At 49.9% G+C, this 17,489-nt stretch overlaps 1 long non-coding RNA gene across 1 annotated transcript in view; it reads right to left on the reverse strand.

Moving 5' to 3' along the window:
- The window catches only part of LOC148162660 (uncharacterized), a 25,521-nt gene continuing 8,032 nt past the window's right edge, over positions 1-17,489 (reverse strand). Inside the window, exons 2-3 of the long non-coding RNA XR_015766603.1 lie at positions 4,118-4,382; positions 1-2,637 (exon numbers count right to left, since the gene is read on the reverse strand). This is a non-coding gene — a long non-coding RNA (uncharacterized LOC148162660). The remainder of the gene's footprint in view (positions 2,638-4,117; positions 4,383-17,489) is intronic.

Raw genomic sequence — 17,489 nt, forward strand, 5'->3', positions numbered from 1 at the left:
AAGAAGAAGAAGTCAGGGAGCCTGGCCCTGGGGTCTACCCATCTGGCTGAGAAGTAAACTTTGTGATCAAGGTGTGGTCTGCAGACCAAGCTGGGACCTTGTTAGAGTATCGAAGAATCTCATACCCTACTCCAGAGCTTCTGAATCAGAATCTGCATTTTAATAAGGTCCTCGGAACGCCGGGGTAGAGAGGAGGGAAGTGGGTAACGATTCCCGGGTGAGGGGGGCTGGCTTTGGGCATGGCCCTAGAGTCTCCCACCTGCACCCTATCAGCAGGTTGATACCTCCCGGCTCCTCCCCTGTGCCTGGGAGTTGGCGCTAATGTGTGAGGTTATCCAACTCAGCCTTGGGAGGGTAGGTTGGATCCCTCAACCCTGTTGTAAAAGTGTATAAACAGCAAGGTCCGTCCCTGGTCCTTCCCAGGGCTCTGACAGGTTGGGGGCTGGGAAACCACGTCAGGGCCCCAGCAACTGGCAGAGGGTGCCTGCTCCTCAATCCCTCTCCTGAAATGTGTCCATACTTGTTTGTGACTCTCCCCACCCAGCATCATGGTAAGGTCACTGCCAGAACTCTGGCCGACCTCTCTCTCCTTGAGTAAGGTGAGGGCTGGGTCCCTTGGGGCTGTTGGAGCCTGAGGCCTGGGCCAGTGCCCCTCCCTATCCCTGTTGGGGCTAATTTTGGGGCTGTCTTGACAGCTGCCTCAGCTCAACCTGAGCTCAGCATTGGGGTCAGTTGGGGTCAGTTGGGGAATGGGCCAGACCAGCCCCAGCTTGGACTACAACAGATAAAATTAGACTCCTGACCCTGGCCACCATCCCCATGGCCCGGAGAGACCCCCTCAGTACTGACCAGCAGGATGGACAAGAACTCGTCCTACTCTCAGCCTGACAACCCTCTCCAGGCAGACAGACCAAATCCTGTGGAAACCAGAAGCCACAGAGATCAGAGACCTCGGGACTTGCAGACCCTGTAGCTCAGCACCTCGCTTGCAGAAGGGAAGGGGCAAGGGGCTGAGGCCTGGACCTGAGTCACACAGCAAGTGAGGGCAAAGCCGGGCGGGGCTGAAGCCCAGGCCTCCTGGTGCCCAGCTGGGCTCTGTGTGCTGCACCCCAGTGCTGGGTGGAGATGTAGGTGGGACCAGTATCTAAAGTAGCCCATGAAGGTCAGTCCTGGGCCGTGGTACCTCCCTTCCTGGAACGTGCAGAGAGGGGACCCCTTTTATGCCAACCCAACACATACTTCATAAGCCCCCTTGCCATGTCCAGCTGTCTAGGATTCAGGAGCAGAAGGCACGTGGACTAGCAGAGGAAGGATTTTAGCCTCTGATAACACAGGTTGGAGTCCTTGCTCTGTCACCAACATTCTGGTCCTTCGTTTCCTCCCTGAAGACATGGATGTGGCTATTCATATTCACAGACTGGTTGGGACAGAGGAGATGAATGGAGGATGGGAAGAGCACTGGGAACTCAGGAGTGTGCTGTGCCCACAGGGCTGCCGGCTAGCTGGGGAGGCAGGCTTCTTCCCATGGGGAAGCGAAACCCAAGTGGCTCCCATGGTCTTCACCCCCATTGCCTCCAACCCCACCGTCCCTCACCCAGTGATGTTGCAAGAGGAAAGGGAAATGAGTCTTGAAGCTGACCTGGGCAAACGCAAGCCGGGGTCACAGAGGGAAGCTGTGGTTCTCTCTTCCCCCACCCACAGCTCTTGCTCCTTCTGTGCTCTCTCTTCCTGCCTCCTCTCATGCCCTTCTCCTGTTCCCTCACTCCAGCCACCCTCCCACCTCCCTAAATCCCCATTTCTTCCTGAGATCTCTTGCCCCGGAGCCCTCTGCCCTGGCCCTCTGGTTCCCTGGTCGGGTCTGCGAGTGGGAGTGTCGCGGACTGCATGTCCATATGGGGACTCGCGGTCCGGGCCGGCACTCAATAAACGTTGAATGGCCCACCTCCAGTCCTTTCTGAAACAAGGCTGTGTGTACACAGATAAATAGATAAACGTTGACTGACTAAAAACACACACATGCCCCCTGAGAAAAGCCTTGTTTATCCATCCTCCCTGGATAGCAAGTCGATTCCCACTATGGACTCTCCGGACGATTAAAAGGGGAGGAATCTGAGGATTAGGAAGGAGGGAGCCTTCCAGGTGGAAGGAATGTCTTGAGCCAAAGCTGGGAGCTGAACACTCAGTGGTCAGCGGAACAGCAGTGTGAGATGAGTGGGTGAGACTGGCAGATCGTGAAGAGCCTTGAATGCCAGGCCAAGGAGCAGACTTTACCCTGAGGGCAGTGGGGAGCCATGGGAGGGTTTTGAGCAGGAGAGTGACGAGGTTGGATTTGCTGCCACTGGCACTTCCTCTCTGGCGCTGCATGGAGTGTGGGTTGAAGGCAGAGAGCATGGAGTCGAGGCACCCTCTGCTCTCAAGGTCAGGTGAGAGGAGATGAAGTATGAACACAGGTGAGGCTGACGAAGTGGAGACGTGGATGATCCCCCAGGATATCACAGAGGGGTGGCCAGGACTGAGTGGCGGATTGGAGGAGGGCAAGGAGGGAGGGAGAGCAGGCTCCGTGATTCTCGGAGTTCCAGGCCCAGGTGACCAGCTGACTGGAGGCACCCTGGCTGGGAGGTTGAGAGAGGAGCAAGTCTGGGGAAAGATGCAGAGATTGGCTTTGGACATACCAGAGAGATGGTCTGACTAGAAATGAGAACATCTAGACTGGTCAGAGGGTGTGGGGCAGGCAATCTGAGTAACAGCCTCTGAATGACTTGGAAGTGTCCCAAGTGGCCCCAGGTTAGTCCTAGGAGCCCCAACCACCTACAGTGTCCATGACAGACATAACTTGGACTTGGGCCACAGGGAAGGACAGGAACAGGGTCAGCAAAGGGTCTGACAGGATGCGGGGGAGGGTCTGGGACACCCCAGGAGGTTGGATAGGAGTGACCAATGCAGAGGCCTGGGATGGAGAGGAAGTAGGAAGAGACTAAAGGCAGGCTGAACTAGCAGGCCTTACGGATCAGCCAGCCTGGAAGCATCATTGTAGAGACAGGCAGAATGAGGCCCGGTGAGGGGTGGGGATGGGCCACGTCACACAGTGAGGCAGACAGGTCTGCAGCTCCTGGCTCAGTGCTGTCCCCTGGGTCACTGTCTGGGAGTGGTCAGCTGGGTGGGACTCTGGGTTTGAGCTTCCTGGCCATGCCCCGGTGTCATAGGCTTATCTGGTCTAGCAGGGTGTACTAGGGCAGACAGGTGACAACCCAAGTCCTTACCAAGCAGCACCCCGAAAACCACTGTCAGTCCATCTCAGCCCTGTGCTATTACTGTGCCATTCCCAGACTGAGGCTGGGCTGCAATGGAGGAGGAGGCCACACGCCCAGACCTGGGGACTTACAGCCCCGCACAGAGCTGTGTTCCCGGCAGAACCTGCATGTTTGGGGAGACGGCAACTATGGCATCGTGTAGTGTGTCCCACAGAAGGCAAGACGTGTTGGGGCAACAAATGCTTATTCAGTCCTACTTAGTGCCAGGCACTGTTCTAGGATCTCAAGACATTGAGCAGGATTTATGTTTTAACTGAAGACTGACAAAAGCCAAATGAACACATAATATGTCGAGAAGGGTGAAGTGCGATAAAGAAACACAGAACAGGGTAGGGGGTGGGCAGTTCCAGCAGGGAGCATGGCGTACTCATTTGAGAGAAAGAACCTGATTGTGGATCCAACTGGCTGGGTGACTTTGGTCAAGACCCTGCCCCCACTCCCCACCTCACTGGGAATTGAGCTGTGTCATCTCTGAGGGCCCCTGTCAGCCTGGCTATCAGAAGGGCCTGAGGCGGATGGCTAGGCAATGAGCTTTCTTGAAGACCAGGCTCTCCCACAAAGTCGAGCCCCACCCACCCACACGTGCACCGGCTGCACACAGGACCTCCCCTCTCCCCGCCAACTTTGCTCCTCTGGGCAGGGAGCCCAGCAGGAGCTGAGGAGCCCAGGGCCTTGGCACTGCTCCAGATCTGTCCTGACAGGTGGAGGTGACTCACCTGGGGGGTGTCAGGATCCGGGAAACTGCCTGGGGGTGGGGGTGGGGTGGGGGGTAGAGCGGGAACCTGAAGACTTCCGCCTTGCCTTACCTGGAAAGGGCCTGGCCTCCGGGGACCTTCTGCTCTCCAGGAGGCCCAAGTTGCAGCCAAGGGGGTGTGAGGGGCCCAAGGGCTTGCCAGGGCCTGTCCCCTCTGGGCTTCAGTCTCCTCGTCCACATATAGGGAGAGGGATCAGCTAAATAATCTTCCAGGTTCCTTCCAGCTCTAAATTCCTGTTTTGTTGAACGTGTTGCAGGAGCCCCAGGACCTCTCTGATGGTTTCCTGGAGCCTCATTGTCGGGGCAAGTGGCAGATTCTGAAATAGGGAGTGGGCAAAGTTTTGCCAGGTTTAGCAACCAAAAATTTGAATTTCAGAAAAGCAATGAATAGGGGTGCCTGGGTGGCTCACTTGTGAAGTGTCTGCCTTCGGCTCAGGTCATCATCCAGGGTCCTGGGATCGAGCCCTACATCGGGCTCCCTGCTCCGCAGGAAGCCTGCTTCTCCCTCTCCCACTCCCCCTGCTTGTGTTCCCTTTCTCACTGTCTCTCTCTCTCTGTGTCAAATAAATAAATAAAATCTTTAAAAAAAAAGAAAACAATGAATAATTTTTTAGTATAAGCATGTCTCAAATATTATTTGTGCTAAAGAATTATTTGTTGTGTTTCTGATATTCAAATTTCAGGGGGTGTCTTGTATTTTTACCTGCCAACTCCAGGTAGAAAAGGTGAAGATTGGAGCCAGGACTTAACCACAGGAAGGTCCTAGACTCTCAGATGACCAGAGTTCTGGCCACCTACCTTGTTGTTCCCCGAGTCCCTGATCCATGGACTTCTAGATACCTTGTTGGAAAGTAGAGGGTGAGGGAGGGAGAACCAGTTGTTGGGGAAACTGAGAGCTGTGGAGAAAGGCCCAAGGCCCCAGGAGGTGGCACCTGAACTCCTGCCCTGTGCACCAGCTGACCTCACTGCCCCTCCCCCCAACAAGGCCAGGCCGGTCTCCGCACCGGCTCCTGCACTGCCGGACTCAGGCCTACCTCCACACCCTTGCTCCATTCCTGCCCCCTTCCCTCCTCTACAAACTCTACCCACCGCAGGGACCTGCCCTTGGCCGTTCCTTAGCCTCAGGACTGACTCCTCTAAGTCCTGCAGGACAGACACAGCCCCTGCCCATGCAGTGCACAGTCCAAGCTGGGAGATAGACACACCAACCACCTCAGAATGGAGAGATAATTGCCCTTTTGTGGGAACTGCTGAGGCTTTGTGCAGGTGGGGTCCACGTTCTGCTTCACTGAGGCTCTACCCCGGAGCAGGCTTCCATCAGTATTAGGGGAAGAAATGGAAGTTCTGAGGGAGAAGAGAGGAAGGAGGGCCTCTTGGAACCTTCCCTGACGCAGTTGGAAGAAGGGCCTTCCAGGTGGCGGGAAGAGCACAGCGAGGGCCCGGTGTGAGCGGTGAAGGTGCAGGCACGGGGTGTGGCTGGCATGGAGGAGGAGGAGTGCTAGCAGGCCTGGGAGGTCGCCATGCCCATGGCCTGAACCGGGAGGCTCCCGCTAGTGCTGGGGACCTGTGACCTGGGGAGGCCTGACCCTCTGTGCCATTGCTCGGACAGTAGCTAGTCCTCCCGCCTTCTGCATTTCCAAAGGGCAGGGGCGAGGCCTTCCTCTTCTCCCACATCCTCCAGGACTGGGCCCAGAGGCCAGTACAAGAGATGGATTGCTAGAAAGCCGAGGGCTGGCCGAGAGGACCAGTCACCCCGCCCCGTTCCCTCCCCTTGGGTACTGGATGGTGCTGGGACGATTTTAGTAGGTGATCACAGTCACTCAACAGTTATCAGGGAAGGTGGCTGGCTTTCTGGCCCTACACAGAGGCCCGTGTGGCTTTTAGTGTCTCTTTGCCCCGGGCCACTTCACCATCAGGGTCCGGGACAGCGAAAGGTGATGTCTCCCTACACGTCCCTAAGCCCATGACTGGATGAATGAGCCAGGCCCCCTACAGACACCATCGCCCACACCCAGATGGAAGCAGACACTGAGGCTTAGGGAGTTGAGGTGCTAGGAGTTTAGGAGTTTAAGCTAAACTGGGATTTTAACCTGGCTTGTCCAACACTGAAGCTCAGACTTCTGTGACACGGAGCTGCCCTTATTTTTTAAGTCATCTTTGAGGTGGTACTTTATTTTGGTACTTTGTCCCATTTTGATCTTTGCTACTTCTGTTGCAGATGCGGACAAAGCTCTTGCTTGTCTGTGGCCTTCTGCAGTGGCCTTTGCCCGGAAGCAGTAAACTATGGAAGGACTGAAGAAGGCAGGCAGGAAGGGATGAGCTCCTCCTGAGGTTCATTTGCCCTTTCCCCAGAGTACCACACCCTTCCTCCAGCCTGCAGCCCTGCCCCACCCTGAGTCATGCAGCTCCTTGGCACTCTTGGGACAGCTGAGCCCTGTGCATGCACACAGCATTCCTCCTCGGCCACCCGGGCTCCCACGTCCTCCCACCCATCACCCTAGAAGTGCTTCACACACCCCCCCCCAAGGTGTCCAATGGCCACAATCCAGGCTTACTGCTGGGCAAGATTCTTTGCGGGTTTGCACCGTGCCAAGTCTCCCCTGCTAAACCATGAAGGCCTTGAGGACAGAGGCCTTTCATTCTTCCATCTGTGTGCTCAATAAGCAGCAACTATGTGCCAGGCACAGTGCTGGGTGCCAGGGTAAAACAGGGGGGCTGATATGCCCTGAGACTCCGTGGCTGCCCCTGGGTGTACTGCCTGGGCCTCCCCACAGTCCTTCAACTAAAGGGCTAGTGTCTGGCACATGAGGGGTGCTCCAGAGGCTCAGGTCATATCAACCCACATCTTGGATTTCCTAGACTTCCCTAGCCTCTCCAGGTGTGTGCCTGGTGTGGGGCAAGTCCTCACTGGGGTGGAGATGGGGCAGTTTTAATGATGATTTATCTGATGATGACCCTGGAGAATATAAAGTACTACTGGTCACAGACATGCACGAGACCTTGAGAGCCATTCTGCAATGGTCTTGGGGGGTTGCTGGGGAGCGTCACTCCCCAGTGACGCTCCCCAGCAACCCTTAGTCAAGTTTGGCTATGGATACATCCTTTGCTATTCCTTCCTTTTTACCCACTGGCTCCAGGATGCAGCCAACCCTCTTTCTCTATTCTGGCTTCTGTATCACTAATGGATTTGTGACCTTGGTGGCAGGTGTGAATTCCCTGGAACCTGTGGTCTTCTCATCCGCTTTATTGAAGAATCTTGACAGGAGTCTGAGACCTTATATACCAGGTACTATGTTAAGCACATTGTATGAATTATTTCAACTCATTCTTCAAGAATCCTGTAAAACAGACATTATTATTATCCTTACTTTACAGTTGTGGAAACTGGGGTCATAGGGTTTAAGTAAATTAATAAGTGATGGAATCAGGATTTGAATCTAGGGTTATGTATTCCAAACCATTCCTCTTAATCTCTATACTTCCCTGCCCTGCACTTGTAGTTAGGAAAGACCTTGGTCTAAGGCCTCCATAATATCTTCATGTACCAAATGGAGAAATGTTTCCTCAGCAGAGAAGAAAATGATGCCTGGTTAATGGGCAGGAGTGTCTGTGAATATTATGTTGGATTAAGATATCGGTCTACTGTTGACTTAAAGCATAACCATCAGCCCCAAGACCACACCCCATGGGAAGACAGTGAGACGTCTCATCTAAAGTTCTTCCTGGTGTAAGTCCCCTGGAGAAGGTGTGTCCAGGGCCTGGAAAGAAGGACTTCTGTGGGGTCCTAGGCTATTGAAGAGAGACCATGGCTCTCTTAGTCTGGATTTTTAAAGGTACTGGTGTCTACAAGTGTGCTCCCAAGTCAGGAAGAGGTAGTCAAGGACTTGGAAAGCAGGGTCACAATCAGGCAAGAGCTTATCTTTCTCTCGGGGGTCAGTTAGCACCTGGAGAACAAGTGACGCCTGCTACAATGTTCAGTAGTGACACCTACAGTCTGTGGAGTAGGTCGCGCTCTACTCCGTTCGTTTTCCCATCGTCATTTCTGTTCCAGTCCTTATAAGAATTTTAACCCACCCTGGTTTCCTCTATTGTAACATACAGATCTTCCTCGGCTTACAATGGGGTTACATCCCAAGAAATCCATCATAAATTTAAAATAGCATTAAGTCAAAAATGCATTTAATATACTTAACCTACTGAACATCATAGCTTAGCCTAGTCTACCTTAAATATGCTCAGAGCACTTATGTTAGCCTACAGTTGGACAAAATCATCTAACCAAAGACTATTCTATTTTACAACAAATTGTTGACTATCTCATGGATTTATCGAACACTGTACTTGAATGTGACAAACAGAAACCTTGTATAGTACAGAGCGGTTGTAAGCATATTGGTTGTTCACCCCCAAGATCGCCTGGCTGTCTGGGAGCTGAGCTGGCTGCCACTGCCCAGCATCACCAGAGAGCCAAGAAAAGATCAAACCTCAAAACCTGAAGTACAGTTACTACTGAATGCATATCGCTTTTGCACCATCCGCCAGTCGAAAAATCTTAAGTCGAACCATCGTAAGTTGGGGACCATCTGTATTTGTCACAATTAATGAACCAACACTGATTCGTTATTATTAACTAACTGAAGTCTGTATTTTATTTGGATTTCCTTAGCTTTTACCTAATGTGCTTTTTATGTCCAGGATACATCATCATGCCTCTCCGCATCTGCACTCTTTCTGGCCTGGGACAGTTGCTCGGGCTTACCTTGTTTTTGATGACCTTGACAGTTTTGAGGAGTATTGGCCGGATAGCTTGTAGACTTTCTTTCTTTCTTTCTTTCTTTCTTTCTTTTTTTAAAGATTTTATTTATTTATTTGAGAGAGAAAGAATGAGACAGAGAGAGCATGAGACGGGGGAGGGTCAGAGGGAGAAGCAGACTCCCCGCTCGGCGGGAAGTCTGATGAGAGACTTGATCCCAGGACTCCAGGATCATGACCTGAGCCGAAGGCAGTCGCTTAACCAGCTGGGCCACCCAGGCGCCCAGCTTGTATTCAATTTGAGTTTTTCTTTCCTTTTTGGGGGTAAAATTTATTTATTTATTTTAGTAATCGCTATACCCAACGTGGGGCTCAAAAACTTACAACCCCGAGTTGATGCTCTCAAGAGTTGCATTCTCTTCCGACTGAGTCAGCCAGGCACTGCTCCATTTGAGGGTTTCTGATGATCTTCTCACGGTTAAACTGGAGTTACAAGTTCTTGGGAGTAAGATCATGCAGGTAAAGCACCAGTCTCACCACATCAGATCAAGGGTATATATTACCAACATGACTTTGCACTGTGGTTGTTAACCTTGATGACCTGGCTAAGGTTATGTCTGTCAGGTTTCTCTGCTGCAAAGTTTCTCAGAGGATGCATTCTGTGTCATGCCAACCCCGAGCACTAAGGTGGGAGGGGCAGCACCCCTGGAAGTCTGCATGTGGTGATAATAGTAACCAGTGAGAGAATCCGCAGTGTGGAAGATGAATTTCAGAGGGTAGCCCCCCTCTCAGCTTCAAAGGCTTTGGGCTCTACCAGCTCTAGCAGGGAGCAGGTCTCATTCATCTCTACGTTCCCATACCTGGCACAAGGCTGTCTGCTGAGTGCATTGGGTATCTTTTTCTTTTGTAGATGCGTTTTTTGAAAATTGAGGTGAAATTCACTTAACATAAAAGTAACTATTTTAGGGGCGCCTGGGTGGCTCAGTTGTTAAGCGTCTGCCTTCGGCTCAGGTCATGATCCCAGAGCCCCATGAACCCACATCGGGCTCCTTGCTCCTCAGGGAGGCTGCTTCTCCCTCTCCCACTCCCCCTGCTTGTGCTCTCTCTCTCACTGTGTCTCTGTCAAATAAATAAATAAAATCTTTAAAAAAAAGCAACCATTTTAAAGTGCACAATTCAATGGCTTTTATACATTCACAGTGTCGTGCAACCACCCCCTCTAATTAGTTCTAAAATGTTGTCATCACCCCCATTCCCTTCTCCCCTCAGCCCCTGTATCTATTCTGGTTATTTCGTATAAATGGAATCATATAACATGTGACATTTTGTGTCTGGTTTCTTTCATGTAGAATAATGTTTTCAAGGTTCATCTGCTTTGTAGCATGTGTCAGAACTTCATTCCTTTTTATTTCTTATTTTTTTAAGTTTTTTTTACATAATTTTTATTGTTATGTTAATCACCATACATTACATCATTCGTTTTGGATGTAGTGTTCCATGATTCATTGTTTGTGCATAACACCCAGTGCTCCACGCAGAATGTGCCCTCTTTAATACCCATCACCAGGCTAACCCATCCCCCCACCCCCTCCCCTCTAGAACCCTCAGTTTGTTTTTCAGAGTCCATCGTCTCTCATGGTTCGTCTCCCCCTCCGACTTACTCCCCTTCATTCTTCCCCTCCTGCTATCTTCTTCTTTTTTTTTCTTAACATATACTGCATTATTTGTTTCAGAAGTACAGATCCGTGATTCATCAGTCTTGTACAATTCACAGTGCTCACCATAGCACATACCCTCCCCAATGTCTATCACCCAGCCACCCCATCCCTCCCAGCCCCCACCACTCCAGCAACCCACAGTTTGTTTCCTGAGATTAAGAATTCCTCATATCAGTGAGGTCATATGATACATGTCTTTCTCTGATTGACTTATTTCACTCAGCATAACACCCTCCAGTTCCATCCACGTCGTTGCAAATGGCAAGATCTCATTCCTTTTGATGGCTGCATAATATACCATTGTGTATATATACCACATCTTCTTTATCCATTCATCTGTCGATGGACATCTTGGCTCTTTCCACAGTTTGGCTATTGTGGACATTGCTGCTAGAAACATTGGGGTGCACATACCCCTTCGGATCCCTACATTTGTATCTTTGGGGTAAATACCCAGTAGTGCAATTGCTGGATTGTATGATAGCTCTATTTTCAACTGTTTGAGGAACCTCCATACTGTTTTCCAGAGTGGTTGCACCAGCTTGCATTCCCACCAACAGTGTAGGAGGGTTGCCCTTTCTCCACATCCCCGTCAACATCTGTCGTTTCCTGACTTGTTAATTTTAGCCATTCTGACCGGTGTGAGGTGGTATCTCATTGAGATTTTGATTTGGATTTCTCTGATGCCGAGAGATGTTGAGCACTTTTTCATGTGTCTGTTGGCCATTTGGATGTCTTCTTTGGAAAAATGTCTGTTCATGTCTTCTGCCCATTTCTTGATTGGATTATTTGTTCTTTGGGTGTTGAGTTTGATAAGTTCTTTATAGATTTTGGAGACTAGCCCTTTATCTGATAGGTCATTTGCAAATATTTTCTCCCATTCTGTCGGTTGTCTTTTGGTTTTGTGGACTGTTTCTTTTGCTGTGCAAAATCTTTTTATCTTGATGAAATCCCAGTAGTTCATTTTTGCCCTGGCTTCCCTTGCCTTTGGCGATGTTTCTAGGAGGAAGTTGCTGTGGCTGAGGTCAAAGAGGTTGCTGCCTGTGTTCTCCTTTAGGATTTTGATGGACTCCTGTCTCACGTTTAGGTCTTTCAACCATTTGGAGGCTATTTTTGTGTGTGGTATAAGGAAATGGTCCAGTTTCATTCTTCTGCATGTGGCTGTCCAATTTTCCCAACACCATTTGTTGAAGAGACTGTCTTTTTTCCATTGGACATTCTTTCCTGCTTTGTCGAAGATGAGTTGACCATAGAGTTGAGGGTCCCTTTCTGGGCTCTCGATTCTGTTCCATTGGTCTATGTGTCTGTTTTTGTGCCAGTACCATACTGTCTTGATGATGACAGCTTTGTAATAGAGCTGGAAGTCCGGAATTGTGATGTTGCCAGCTTTGCTTTTCTTACTTCATTCCTTTTTATGGCTCAGTAATATTCCTTTGTATGTATAGACCACGCTCTGTTTATCCATTCATCCATTGATTATAAGGTTATCATCTTATCAATAAACTGCATAAACACAGCACATATGTATCAAACTCACCCACCACAAGGAGCCAAGAGGTAGAGCTAAAGTTCAATGCAGATATATAAAGAAGGCAAAGCATTAAGTCTTACATTAGGTTTCTTCAAATGATCATCCAAGCACAGAATGTGGGAAAACAGTGATGCAAAAAGAGCTCAGAGGGTGCGGGAGTGGCTCAGTCAGTTAAGTGTTTGACTCTTGATTTCGGCTCAGGTCATGACCTCAGGGTCGTGAGATCGAGCCCCGTGTCAGACTCTGCACTGGGCATGGAGCCTACTTAAGATTCTCTCTCTCCCTCTCCCTCTGCCCGTCCCCCACCTCTCTCTCTCATTCTCTGTCTCTCTCTCTCTCCCTCTAAAAAAAAGAAAAAAGGAGCTCAGAGCTTGAGCTGGCCATAAGCTCTACATGAGCCAAGGCATACGGTCCAGAACACGGAAGGTGATTGCCCTGCTCCCCTGCACTATCAGCCAGACCCACCTGGAGCTCTGAGGCCTCTTTGACATGCTGGGGTGTGCTCTGGATCAGAAGAAAGTGACAGACTACAGAGGCCCGGGAACCAGGTCATGCAACCAGTGGGCAGAGGACTCAAGTGCAGGCAGGATGGCTGGAACAGGGTCTTTGTGGCCCGGGGTCTGCAGGGCTCGCTGTCAGGGAGGAAGGCTTTTTTCCTACCAGGTAGTGAGTTCCCTTCCTTTTGGGGTTGGGTGTGTGGAATGAGCAGGGGACAGATTCAGAAGGACATCAGGTGAGCTCAGGTGACTCTGGGGGTCAGGTGACTGCCCTGGGGTTTTTCAGTACTAAGCAGCAAACTTAGCCCGAGAGGGGAGCAGAGAGAATGAATCTTGAGGTGTTGGGTTTTGTCTCCTCCTTCTCTTTTCTCACCTCCTTTCCCTCTACTTCCCTTCCTCTCCTCCTCCTCCCTCCCCCTTCTCCTTCAGGCTGGCACCATGAGCCATTCTATCCTGGGAAGAGGCAGCTAAATCCCAACACAAATAAAGGGGTTTGTTAAAATGAGGGGCTGAAATCAACAGGGCAGGATCGAACTGGCTAGGTCGTAAAAACCCAGGAAAATGCTTGTGTCGTTATGGTGACTGAAAAAAAGCAGCGTATACAATTATGGATACATTAAGACAAGGTTAAAATGCATAAAAAAATTCTAGTATAAAACACACCAAAATCTTTTTTTTATTATTATTGAAGTATAGTTGACATACAATGTTACATTAGTTTCAGGTGTACAGCATAGTGATTTGATAATCTATACATTATGCAATGCTCACCATAATGTACTCACCATCCATCACTATATAATGTTATTGCAATATTATTTTTTTTAAGATTTTATTTATTTGACAGAGAGAGACACAGCGAGAGAGGGAACACAAGCAGGGGGAGTGGGAGAGGGAGAAGCAGGCTTCCCGCTGAGCAGGGAGCCCGATGCGGGGCTCGATCCCAGGACCCTGAGATCACGACCTGAGCCGAAGGTAATCGCCCAACCAACTGAGCCACCCAGGCGCCCCTGCAATATTATTGACCACATTCCCCACGTTGTACTTTTTCATCCCCAAAACACGCCAAAATCTTAACATCAGTTATCTGTGTGGATCGGGACTGTCAGAATTGTTTATCTTGTGTTTTACATTTTTCTGTACTTTTCAAATGTTCTGTAATGATTTCTATAGTCAGGAGAAAAAATACACTTTAATGCTTGAGAATGGATTTAACTGGGATAGATGTGGGATGCCACGGAAGGGTGCCCACAATTCTCACCTGGCCTCCTCCTGCTCTGCCCTGCGCTGGCTGTGTGCCCTCACCTCCCTGTCCCCACTCTCGGCGGTTCTTGGGGTCCCCTGGGACCACCCCCACAGGGCCCTGTTCCCAGCAGGCCCTTGGGACACAAACACATGACATTAGCAAACACATGACATTCAGCTTAAAGAGCCATACGAATAAGTAAGTGTGGAGGAGGAAGGAGAAGGCTCGCTCACTCTCAGGTAGAAAAGACCTGAAGGGTGGGGAGACCACAAGATGGACGCAACCAGAGTCGTTGGGCATTCGCCAGCGTGGAGCAGGGCTCTTCTTTCCCACTTCTTTCCCACTGCAGTTACTGTCTGCCTGGCAGGGAACACAGGCTGCAGGGTCCTGAGGAGCCAGGGTCAGTGCATGGGGCTCATGTGGTCTCCAGACATCACCGTACAAGAACCCAGAATCACAGAGCACCTCCCTAGTGCTGCACTGGGCTAACCCTTGGCATGCATTCGTTTAATCCACCTAGTGAGCCCACCAGGTCACCGTGATCACCCCATCCTACCTACAAGAAAACTGAGACTCAGAAAAGCAAGCACCAGGTCACATGGCTAGTATCTAACAGAGGCGCTCTTAACCAGGATTGCATGCTGCCTCAAGAGCGTCTACAATGCTCCAGCTTTCCGCTCGGTGGCTTGTGTCTTGTCTCCTTGGCCCTGATATGGCTCCCCTGATGGTTTGATTATTGCATGTGGTGATACTTTAACTGTGGCCTTGGAGGAAGGGCCTCCTGCTCACTTCCTCTTCTTTCGAGGATGGCAGAGTACTGGAAGTGACAGTTGCAGAGACCCTCGCCCCCACCCCCAGCCTTGGCTCTGGCGGGCTGTTCTGGGCTCTGGGGGCAGGTGGGATCTCTGCTGAAGTCACGTGAGGCAGGTCTCGGGTCCCAGGTTGGGATGAGTTCCTATAGCTAGGCGCATTGTGATCCGAGCCTGCACTGGACAGTGGGACTCCTTAACAGGGGAATTGGAGGACATGACAGCAGAGAGTCTTTCTATCCCTTCAGATTCTAAGACTCTACAATTCCAAGACTCTCAGATATTCAGGGGGGAGGGGGCAATGGCCAGGCAGTGGTTGGCCTTCTACCCAGGGCTAGTACCATGGGCACCACTGCCACATGCCCAGAATGGCACTGGTGTTGGTATGGCTGTTGGCAGGACTTCTCCGAGGGGAGAGAGAGGCTAGCCCCTGGGGGTCAAGGTACAGCTGTCTCTGAACTAACTTGACAAACATTTTGTTTTTCTTTTCTTTTTTTTTTTTTCTAACTTGACAAACATTTTCTATCACATGTTAGGGAGAAGGGTTATCTGAGCTGAGTGCTGGGGACACAGAAAGTTGATCACCCAGTTCCTGCCCTGGGATGGAGACAGATAGACCCAGAGCTGGGGTCTTGATGTTAAGGCAGGAGGGCACACAGGGGACTCAGGAGGCAGAGGAAGGGCCCCAACTCTGGGGACATGCACCGAGGGCTGGTGCTTTCCTCCCTCCAGTTCCAGGAAGGCCTCCAGCAACCTGTGGGGCCCATGCTGGTGACCTCAGAATGACCAGGTTTATGCTGAGTCGTCCTGCCTGCCCACACCTCAGATACACTGCTTCATGGCGGCCCAGCTCTGGTCCCTGGACATTAAGAGAGAGTCATGGTGGTCTCATGTGGCCCGTTGGGTAACTGAGGAGGGGCTAGGGGTTTGTGGGCATTGAGTAACCGCTGGGCCTCTTGAAACTTCGTTTCTTTCACTCCCCACCTTCCTCTTTCAGGGTCAAGCTGCAGGCTGGGGAGCAGCCACATGCCCACATTCATGTATTTTTCCATTCAGCAGTCAGTTGCTCACCACCTTCCATGCTCCTGCCCGTCTCAGGCTGGAGGGACTCAATGAGATCTCCATGGGGCCCTGCCCTTCTGGATTCCCTGGCTCAGATAATGGCACCTATCCCTACAGCCAAGGCAGAAATCTGGGCATCAGCCTGGACTCCTCCCTCACACCCCTTCACGTCCCCCTTCTGTTTCCCTGTAGTGCCCTCTACTTCTCCTGTCACATCATTTATCATCTTTAATTGAAAAAGCTCCAGTTATTAATCTCTCCCTTCTAGACTCAGTGAAGTCAGAGATTGTGTTTATCTTGTTTCCTGCCACATTCCTGGCACCTGGCATAGTGCCTGGCACTTAACAGGTGCTCATTGAAGAGTGTTGAACGAATCAGTAAGTCCCTTTAATCCCATTTTCTTAATATTCCTTGGATCCATACTCTCCTCCTCTTCCCCAGCCACAGCCTTTGCTCAGATCTCATCCTTCACCAAACCATTGAGCAGCCTGCTCATTGCCCTGTCTACCTCATCATCTCCCTCATTCAATGTATTTGCCACACTACAGCCAGAGTGCTCATTCTAAATTGCCCATCTGCCCTACTCAGAACCCTTTCTGGCTCCCCAGCACTCACAGGAACAAGGCCACATTTCTGAAATGAAAAAGTGATAGCAGATATGACTGATCAGCCCACTCTCTACTCTCTGTGCAAATGATCAGGAAGATAAGCAAAAATACAAAACTTACAGTGATTACTACACACATTAAAGATAAGAGAAGATCACAAGGCAAAGTACAAGGGAGAAATTAACGAGATGACAAATGGGGACAGATTGAGAAACACATCCTCGGATGACAACACTACCTGCTCTTCCCTCTGAAACAGAACAGTATGTGTCACATGGTGTCATTAACTGACATGTCCCTCTCCTTTCTTTACTGCAAGCTCCTTAAAGACAAGGACCATTTCTAACTTGTCTTGGTGTTTTTGGCACCTAGCTCAGAAGTTGGCCTATAGTAGGCACTCAGTAAATATTTGTTAAATGAATGAATCAGAGGATTAAATGAATTAGTGAATGAAGAACCAATGGCTTCCAAAGTCGATAAAACAAACTAATCCCTACTATCTACTCTTTTTTTTTTTTTAAGGCAGGGAGGAGGGGCAGAGGGAGAGGAAGAGGGAGAGAAAGAATCTTAAGCAGGCTCCATGCCCAGCACGGAGCCCGATGTGAGGCTTGATCTCACAACCTTGAGATTATTACCTGAGCAAAAATCAAGAGTCGGATGCTTAACTGACTGAGCCACCCAGGTGCCCCAACCCACTGTCTACTCTTCTGTCAGCAACCCATTGACTAAATGGACCTTCGGTCATACTCTGACAACACAGGATATGTTCTAAGCTGGTCAGAGCGCTTGAGGACCCAGATTCTGAGACCACAGGTTTTCTGGTGAGAGTACTGACTCCACCAGTTATTAGCTGTGTGAGCTTAAGCAGTAATATAACCTCTCAGTGCCTCACCTTTATCATCTGTAAAATGAGTATAGTAACAGTACCAATCTTAGAGGGTTGTTGAGACAACTAAATTTACATCTGTGTGTAAATTTAGTGTGTGTGTGTGTGTGTGTATTCAGCATATATATGCACACATACCTATATGTAAATTTACATATATCCTATATATACTATATATACAAAATAGCATTGTATATTTTCTATATATAAATATCAATATAATACTATATATATCTATATAATACTATATACATATATATTTGGCACTGCTGTTTTACCAGTGAATATTAATGATGTTGGTGATGACATATCCCT

The sequence above is a fragment of the Eumetopias jubatus genome, unplaced genomic scaffold, assembly GCF_037043125.1.
Source record: "Eumetopias jubatus isolate StellerSeaLion01/CBP00866 unplaced genomic scaffold, mEumJub1_p1.0 scaffold_13, whole genome shotgun sequence".
NCBI lineage: Eukaryota > Metazoa > Chordata > Mammalia > Carnivora > Otariidae > Eumetopias > Eumetopias jubatus.